A 9,305-nucleotide genomic window follows, 5' to 3' on the forward strand; every position below is an offset into this window, starting at 1 on the left:
TGTGCTACTTGCTAACTTCATGAAATGCCCCCCTAGCCCTTGTATTATCTGAAAGAGTAAACAACCAATTCACATTTACCCATTCTAGACCTCTCATGATTTTATAGAACTTTATCATATCCCCCGCTCTTCTCTAAGCTGAGCAGCCCTAATTTCTTTAGCCTTTCTTCATAGGGGAGCCATTCCATCCCTTTTATTTATTTATTTATTTATTTGAAAACTTTTCTATACCGTCGCTAAGTTATATACCATCGAAACGGTTTACAAATAGGCACATAGACTAAGGTAAGTAAATGTAGGATATCTTACATTCTAACAGGTGCCAATAAAGTTCGGTTACAATTTCATAAATAAAATCATTATTTGAGTAATGTTGGTCAAGTCCAGGTATATTATTGCGTTACTATCGCTTTGAAATATTACTTCTTAAAAGTAGGATTGATTAAATTCATTCTCATCTGCATTACCTTGTACTTTCATTCTCTACCCTCCACACTCTTTAGTGAAGGCTTTTTTAAAGAGCCATGTTTTTATCATTTTTAAAGAGCCATCTTTTTATCATTTTTGTTGCCCTTATCTGTACCTTTTCTAGTGCAACTATATCTTTTTTGAGACGCAGTGACTAGAATTGCACACAGTAGTCAAAGTGCGATCTCACCATGGAGCAATACAGAGCTATTTTGACATTCTCCGTTTTATTCGCCATTCCTTTCCTAATAATTCCTAACATTTCGTTTGCTTTTCTGACTGCTGCAGCACACTGAGCTGACGATTTCAATGTATTGTCCACTATGATGCCCAGATTTTTTTTCTGGTGGTAACTCCTAACATGGAAGCTGACATAATGTAGTTACAGCACGGATTATTTTTCCTTATGTGCATCACCTTGCACTTGTCCACATTAAATTTCGTTTGCCATTTGGATGCCCAATCTTCTATTCTTGCAAGGTCCTCCTGCAATGTATCACAGTCTGCTTGTGATTTAACTACTCTGAATAATTTTATGTCATCTGCAAATCTGATCACCTCACTCATCGTTCTCCTTTCCAGATCATTTATAAATATATTGGAAAGCACTGATCCTACTGTTGACCTTTTTTCCACTGTGAAAATTGACCATTTAATCCTACTCTCTGTTTCCTGTCTTTTAACCAGTTTGTAATCCACAAAAGGACATCGCGTCCTATCCCATGACTTTTTCATTTTCTTAGTAGTCTCTCATGGGGGGAGGGGGGGGGGGGCTTTGTCAAACGCCTTCTGAAAATCCAAATACACTACATCTATCGGTTCACCTTTATCCACATGTTTATTAACCCCTTCAAAAAAACAGCAGATTTGTGAGGCAAGACTTCCCTTGGGTAAATCCATGCTGGCTGTGTCCCAATAAACCATCTCTCTTTATGTTCTGCGATTTTATTCTTTATAACAGTTTCATTATTTTCCTGGCACTGAAGTCAGGCTCACCGGTCTGTAGTTTCCCGGATCACCCCTGGATCCCTTTTTAAATGTTGGGGTTACATTGGCCACCCTCCAGTCTTCAGGTCCAATGGATGATTTTAATGATAAGTTACAAATTACTAGTAATAGATCCAAAATTTCATTTTTTAGTTCTTTCAGAATCCTGGGGCGTATACGCCAGCCAAAGAGGAGTGCAACTGTGCCAAGGAGGAGCCTAGTCCAGTTGTCCACTTCAAAGGCACTCTGTGACAGGAGTGGGACTTCACCCATTATCTGATTTCCAGGGTCTCCCACCCCCTACTCTCCAATCCTTCCTATGAGCACCCAAATTCTAAGTCCTGTCTTCAGCATATTCATAGGTCACCTCATTTACAAAGATGGAAAATAAGTTAGAAAATAAAAGCTTTATTTATTATTTGGATTTCTTGCCTGCCTTTTGGAATACACAATTCACACCAAGTGGGGGTACAACACATTAGAACAGCAGCGTGCAATCAAGGGTCATTTGCAGCTCACATTGCTTTAGAATAACAGCAGTCACATTTTGAGATGAAAGGCTGTAGAAAGGACTGAATGATGCAAAATGAACTGATACAAAGCTATATTCTACTGGTCTTAGGTTGTCCTATTTCAAAACTTCAAATGGCCACCATTAGCCTTTGCCTCTAGCAGAACTATTGGAGCATTTGCCCCACTAATAAGTTGATTAAATGTTACTTGACCAAGTTAAATGGCCCTCAAATCTCAGAATTTGGTTATATCGCACTTCAGCACGTTTCTGTTTATTTGTGCCCGGCTGTTTCCTGTTCCTCTGACTGCCTTTCCTGGTGTATTAATTGCAGGTTTGGTGTCATTAAAAGGAGGATTTCATTGCCTTGCTGACTGAAAGTTAAAGCTGCGCATGACTCTGCAGAGTTCAGCATTACCCAAGGAGGCTCAGAGCAAAGCATGCAGAGGGCTAGGAAACCTGCAGACCCTTTCTTTTTTTTTTTAATTCATTGCACCCACTCATTTCACCTAACCTCCCTGTTCTCAAACTCTCCGCAGTAGGATCACCTTTGGAACTGGCATCTTGAAACCAGGTAACGTATCTTCACTGCACTCTAAACAAATATTTATTTATTTTATTTCTTTTTAATTTTTCTATACCGAAGTTCCTGTAAGAATACAAATCACACCGGTTTACATAATAACAACAAAATTCGCTTAGGAGCGTTACATAAAACAAAGAAGGCATAAAAAAATGAAATGAATTATAACTTAACATATCGTAAACAATATATTGCTTCCTGCAATGTGTGCTCCTAGCTGTCTTATGAGGCAGCTTTTCAGGTAGCCCTTTTGCTGCTGACACAGAGCACTTCTCAACCCCTCAATCTCATTTTTTGTTTGCTGTCATAAATTCCTTTTTCCTGTCAAGGGACAGCAGCCAGGAAGCCCTATCCTGTCCCCCTTATATTACAGATTGTATTACATTACATTTCAATTTTATATACTGCCTTCCTCATATGAGACCCAGAGTGGTTCACAAAAAATACAAATAGAGGTGAACTGTAAGACCCGCACACATGCCAGCTCGTGCACATGGAAGTGGCGATTTATTAACATATGTGCAGTACGCACATACATGTGCACTCAGTTTTATAGAGATGCGTGCATGTGCATGCAAATGCCACATCTACCACGTAAATGGAGGGAATTTTATAAGGGGTGTGCACTGGAGCTACTTCCCTTTTCCCAGTTTGTTCCCAGTTCACCCAGTGTAGGGATAGGACTTCCTAACCCCTCTAGTTTTAAAGGCTCCCTTCTCACCTGTTAGACTTGACCCTTAAAACCCCCCTGAGTAGCCCTGATGTTTTTTATTTTTTGACTTACTTGCCAGCAATAGCAGAAGTAAAGTTACATGGTGGGGACCCTTGGTGCACCCTTGTGCCTGTAAGTATTACCTGCACATCTCTTGGTCTTCTCTGACACGCCCATGCCCTGCCCATGCCCTGCTCCTTTTTTGAAAACTTTGGATTTGTGTGCGTACCGGGAGATACACGCATACATGGGCACTTCTTAAAATCCACGCAGTGCGCGCTGGCCATATACACGCACTTATTGTTATACTTCCAGCCGCGATCGTCCGCGGCTGGCCCCTCCTACCTCTTCCCACAGCGTCGGGACCACCGCTGGCACCTCGGCGGCGTCAGGGAGGCGACCTCGGAACTAGCCCTGCTTCCCTTCATCGGGCAACCCTCCCGGTCGGGCTCCTGCCGTGCCTCCTGGCGGAGGAGACGCCTCACAGTCTCTTCTGCATGGCCTCGGGCCGCCCTGCAACACTTCCTGGTTGGGTCCTCCCCTGAGGCGCGTGGCCGCGCCTCCTGCCGGCTTTTAAAGGAACCTCAGCACCTTAAACAGCTCCAGCTGATTCAGATAGGGCAGGCTCAAGGAAGTATATAAGACTTATTTGTCCTGTGCTTTGACCAACGAGTCTGCTCACTCCTGTGAGTCTGCTGGTGTCACTGGTATCTTGCTTCCTATTCCTGGACGACCTTCTGGTGTTTGACTTCGGACTGGTAATTGGCGATCCTCTGGTGTTTGACTTTGGACTGGTAATCAACAATTCTCTAGTGTCTGACCTTGGACCGGCGGTAGGTGTTCTCTGGCTCTCGATCCTGGACTGGACTTCGACGAATCTCCTTTTTCAAGGGCCCACTTAAGGTCCAGGTCCCTATGGGCTCCTCCCGGGGAGGGGGGGGGGGGCGGGGGCCATGGGCTTCCAGTGGCGAAGATCCAACTGGCCCTTGCTCCGGTTCCACGAATAATACCACAAAGGATTGCTTTTTCAAGTTAAAGTCCTAAAAAGGCTGAGACCCCTCCTACACTTCCATGATTACCGCACAGTTCTCCAATCCATTATCTTTTCAAAAACAGACTACTGCAACTCGTTGCTTCTCAGTCTCCCAGCAAACACCATCAAACCCTTGCAGATGTTGCAGAACGCTACGGCTCGGATTCTGACAAAGACCAACAAAAGAGAGCACATTACACCCATCTTGCGGAATCTTCATTGGCTTCCTATCAAATTTAGAATTCAGTACAAAGTCCTTACGACAATGCACAAAGCCATCCACAATCTCACTCCGCTATCTCTTAATATCCCTCTTCATTTACACAATCCAGCCAGACCTGTTAGAGCTGCCTACAAAGTCACTCTCTACGCCCCCCCCCCCCCCCCCCCGCCAAATCCTCCTTCAGGAAACGAGCACTGTCAATGGCTGGACCCCCGCAATGGAATGCTCTCCCCCCAGATTTACGACAAGAAAGTTGCACGTCAACCTTCAAAAAAAGACTCAAAACATGGCTGTTTGGTCAAGCCTTTCCCTAATCTCATGAAACATCTCTCCCTCTCTCACAACCGGACTAGCTTAGTCATCTATTCTAGATGTGCGTGCTCGGATTAAGACGTAACTGCTGGCAGCTTTTATATCATTCTATCTGTTATTATTATTTCGTTAATATTTCTTATCACCCTCGGACCTCCTCCCCCACTCCTCCCATCCCTCCTATAAGCTTCCTTTGTCCACTCTTACCCAGTTTCGCTTCTGCTTTTTTTTTCTCTCTCCCAAAGCTTGGTTAGCTCCCTTGTTATGCCTAGAAATGTATTAGTTGCCTGCTCGCTGGAAGAGCCTGTTACTTACCTGCATTGTTAATCCCAGTTATTTGTTTCCCTGTTTGATGTAATGCATACTTGTATGCGATTCTCGTTTCAATGTAAACCGATTTGATATGTCACTTTGGTACATGAATGTCGGTATATAAAAGCTCCAAATAAATAAATAAATAAATAAACAAACCTCTCAAAGGTTCACCTAAGCCCAAGCGGCCCAGGTTCCTACAGGCTTCACCTGGGGGAATCATGGGCTTTCATTGGTGAAGATCCAACTGGTTCCTGCTTCAATTCGGCCTCGCCACCCGATGGAGGAACCCGAGGAGTGGTCTCCTCAGGTAGTATCTACTCCTCCTCGGACTAAAGGTCCACATCATCTCAACCTTCATAACACTTATCTCCCAGCTTTGTCACACATAGGGCTTTTAAAATTCACCAGTTAGACTATAACATCAAACAATACCATAATGCAATAACATTTCAAAATATACACAATATAATAAAATACAATAATAATCTATATCAAACCCTAATCCAACCCTACATCTGCCTCACTGATATCTTTGGCCTTTCCCTTCTCTTACTGCTGTCAGAGGATGACCAATCCATCCCCATGATGACCCTATTCTGTCTTTTTACTGATTTTAAAGGAATTCTCTTCTCTCTAATGTACATGTGTCTCTCCAGCGTTTCATTGGGGATTTTTCCATTTCTCTAAGGTGGGCATATTCTGCTGCCTCTGAGCTGAAAGATGAAGGGGGGTAATATTAATGATATTTGCCTTGGCTATAGAGGGCTGCAGCAGGAATGGGTTTTGCAATAAAGTCCAAATAATAGAAGCCACACAAAAGCAAGTAGAACTGAAATATGAGAACTCACAATTTTGTTTTTTTTCAGAATTTGTTATTTATTGTATGTGAACGTGATTGTGTAAGTACCAATTGGAATCCGCATTGAACATACCTAATGGAACTGCGGAATAAAAGAAAAAGAAATTAAAAAAAATAATAAATAAACATAGATTATGATGGCAGTTAAGGACTGTATGGCCCCTCCAGTCTCTCCAAATTGTTTACTATAAACCACAGCTGATCTCTGGCTTTCCCCGTGTTTTGTTGATAAAGAAGTGTGATTTAGTTCACATGGATGCACTCTCAGAAGCTATTCCAATACTTACTACCTTACTTCACTTAAGAACATAAGAACATAAGAAATTGCCATGCTGGGTCAGACCAAGGGTCCATCAAGCCCAGCATCCTGTTTCCAACAGAAGCCAAACCAGGCCATAAGAACCTGGCAATTCCCAAACACTAAGAAGATCACCTAAAGATATCACCTACAGCTTGCTTGTTGACTTTGATTCCTTCGCTTAGTTGCATCCAGGGATCCTTTGTGCTTATCCCAGGCTTTATTAAATTATGTTACTATTTGCCTCCTCCAGCCTTTCCATGAAGAGATATTTTTAAATGTCATTTCCAAGTGTAACTGCTTTGAGCCTCGTATCATGACTTTCACTCTGGAACTTCCTTTCCAATGAAAAATTGCATTATTGTGCATTATTTATTTATTCATTCCGCTTTTTACCAAGAATGGCCTTTAGGCAAATTACAACAAATGTAAATCAGACAATTACAATTGAGATTTATCCCTTTGAAGTATTTGAATGTCTCTATCATATCCCCTCTTCCTCTCCTTCCCTAGAGGGCAGGTCTTCCTAAACCTGTCCTGGGAACCCCAGAACCTGTCAGGTTTTCAGGATATCTGTAATGAATATGCACGAGATAAATGTGTATATCATGGAGACCCATTATATGCAAATTTATCTCATGCATATTCATTGTGGATATCCTGAAAATCCGACAGACTCTGGGTTCCCCAGGACAGGTTTGGGAAGCCCTGCTGTAGGGCAGGGATGGACAACTCCAGTCCTTAAGAACCATAAACAGGCCAGGTTTTCAGGATATCCACAATACATATGCATGAGATAGATCTGTGTGCACTGCCTCCACTGTATGCAAATCTATTTCATGCATCTTCATTGTGGATATCCTGAAACCTGGCTTGTTTGTGGCTCTCAAGGGCTGGAGTTGGCCACCCCTGCTGTAGGATATTCATTAGTTGGTCCTTAAATCTCATTTCATGGGAATTTTGATGCAGAGCCTCCAAAGAGTTCCCAACTGTCTAGTTTTGGACTGAACAGCCAGGTTTTCAGGCATTCTGTACAGTGTCCAGTCAGAAGTACTGACAGGATGCTAAATGTCTGATTTTGCAGATTGATCCTCCTGTTTCCCACAGCCTCTTAGTTAGAGGAAGAGAACGGCTGGTCGTAGCCTATTGGAGGAGAGCTGTGCTGTATCCCTGACTCCTTTTCCATGCTGTGATTGGACAGCATGTTACGCGTGCTGCCCAAGGCAGATCCGCGGCGCGGCCCTCTCATCTTCTCACACGGACTCCAGCTCCTGTTTCCTCTTTGCTGGCGGCGGTGGGCCGCCAGCTCCGACCTTGAGCCGCCTCCGGTGCCTCCGGCTCTGCCATGGTCCCCAGTGTTGCCAGCCAAGATGTCTTTGCTAGTTGGGCCTCTCCGTGTGGCCTGCAGAGAGACGCCGCCATCGGTGCCGCACCCCTCCCTAGGCGCACGTACATCGATAGTTCCTTTAAAGGGCCCATGGCGGGAACCTGGTCGTGGCCCCGGATGCTGATGTCAGATTCTTCAGCGTATGTAAGTTCAGGCCTCGCTCCATAGCGTTGCCTTTGCAATAGGTCTCCGAGTACTCCGAGTACTCGTTGCTGATAGAGAATCCTCTCTACGTCATGTTCCTGATTCCTGTGGTTCCCAGTTCCTGTCTTCCTCATTCCTGCCTCGACTATGTATTGGACTGACTCTTTGGATTTCGACTCTGCTTTGTTTGACTTCTCTTCAGCCTATCTCCAACCCCTGACCTCTGCTACGCCTGACTATTCTTCAGCCTATGTCCAGCCCCAGACCTCTGCTACGTCTGACTACTCTTCAGCCTATCTCCAGGCCCGGACCTTAGCCATGCTTGACTATGCCTGCCTTCTCTGTGCCCTGACCATTGCCTTGTGTTATGATTTTGTATTGATGTGAACCCTGGGCCGAGATGAAAGGTGTCTATACCCACAGGGAGGAGCCCTGTGGGCCTCACCGTCGGCAGGCGCAGTCTCAGTGACATAAGACACAGCTGTATGATAGAGACTTTATTATGAAGGAAGGAAAGGCAGAGCCTGCAGAGTGGGAGATGCAAATAAGTACCGTTCTGAGAAGTGGGGTATACCCAAGGTGATACCACTGATGTGAAGATCCGGTAGTGGCCTGCAGAGCGGGGTACGCCAGGAAGTCCCTTTAGACGAGTAGAGATGACCTCAGAAGTGGAGATCCGGAAGTGGCCCGCAGAGCTGGGTATGCCAGGAAGTCCCTTTAGACGAGTAGAGATTACCTCAGAAGTGGAGATCCGGTAGTGGCCCGCAGAGCTGGGTATGCCAGGAAGTTCCTTTAGACGAGTAGAGATTACCTCAGAAGTGCAGATCGGGGTATGCCGAGGATTACCTCAGAAGTGCAGAGCGGGGTATGCTGAGGATATCTGTACTGAAGATGATGATGATGAGAAAACTGAGGTGCAGGAACCCGGAAGTGGATCTTGTAGCTGGTGCGGCAATACCCTGCAGCTCAGGGTATACTGGAACAACTTCTACTGAAGAGGAAACAGTAGTGGCACGGGTTACACCGTAGAGAAGCTTCAGTAAAGCTAGTATCGTGAAGTCTGTAATAAAGTACAAGTGGTAGTTCCAGGAGAGTGTCCCGAGAAGTGAGTTAGGTGGATATCCAAGGCAGGAAGACCCTCCGAGGAGCAGATAGCCAGGAACGTGGAAGGGCCCCCGAGGAGCGGGTACCCAGACCCTCCACACGCCAAGCGAGGAATCTGGAACTGGAAGTCCTAGAGTGGAGCGGATTCAGCAATGAGGGAACTCCTTGCTAATTCGTAGAAGCAGAGGGTCGGTCGGCTTAAGTACTTAAGCAGCGAGTTGACATCATCTGGAGGGGATGCCCCCGAGGTTCCCGCCATGATGTGTACAAAGGAGGCCCTTGCGAGTGCATGCACACCTTAGGTGATTCCGAAGACAAGATGGCAGTCGGCAGCACCCTCGCCATCCTGGGGACCCCAGGGAGGTCGGA

The sequence above is a fragment of the Rhinatrema bivittatum genome, chromosome 11, assembly GCF_901001135.1.
Source record: "Rhinatrema bivittatum chromosome 11, aRhiBiv1.1, whole genome shotgun sequence".
NCBI classification, from domain to species: domain Eukaryota; kingdom Metazoa; phylum Chordata; class Amphibia; order Gymnophiona; family Rhinatrematidae; genus Rhinatrema; species Rhinatrema bivittatum.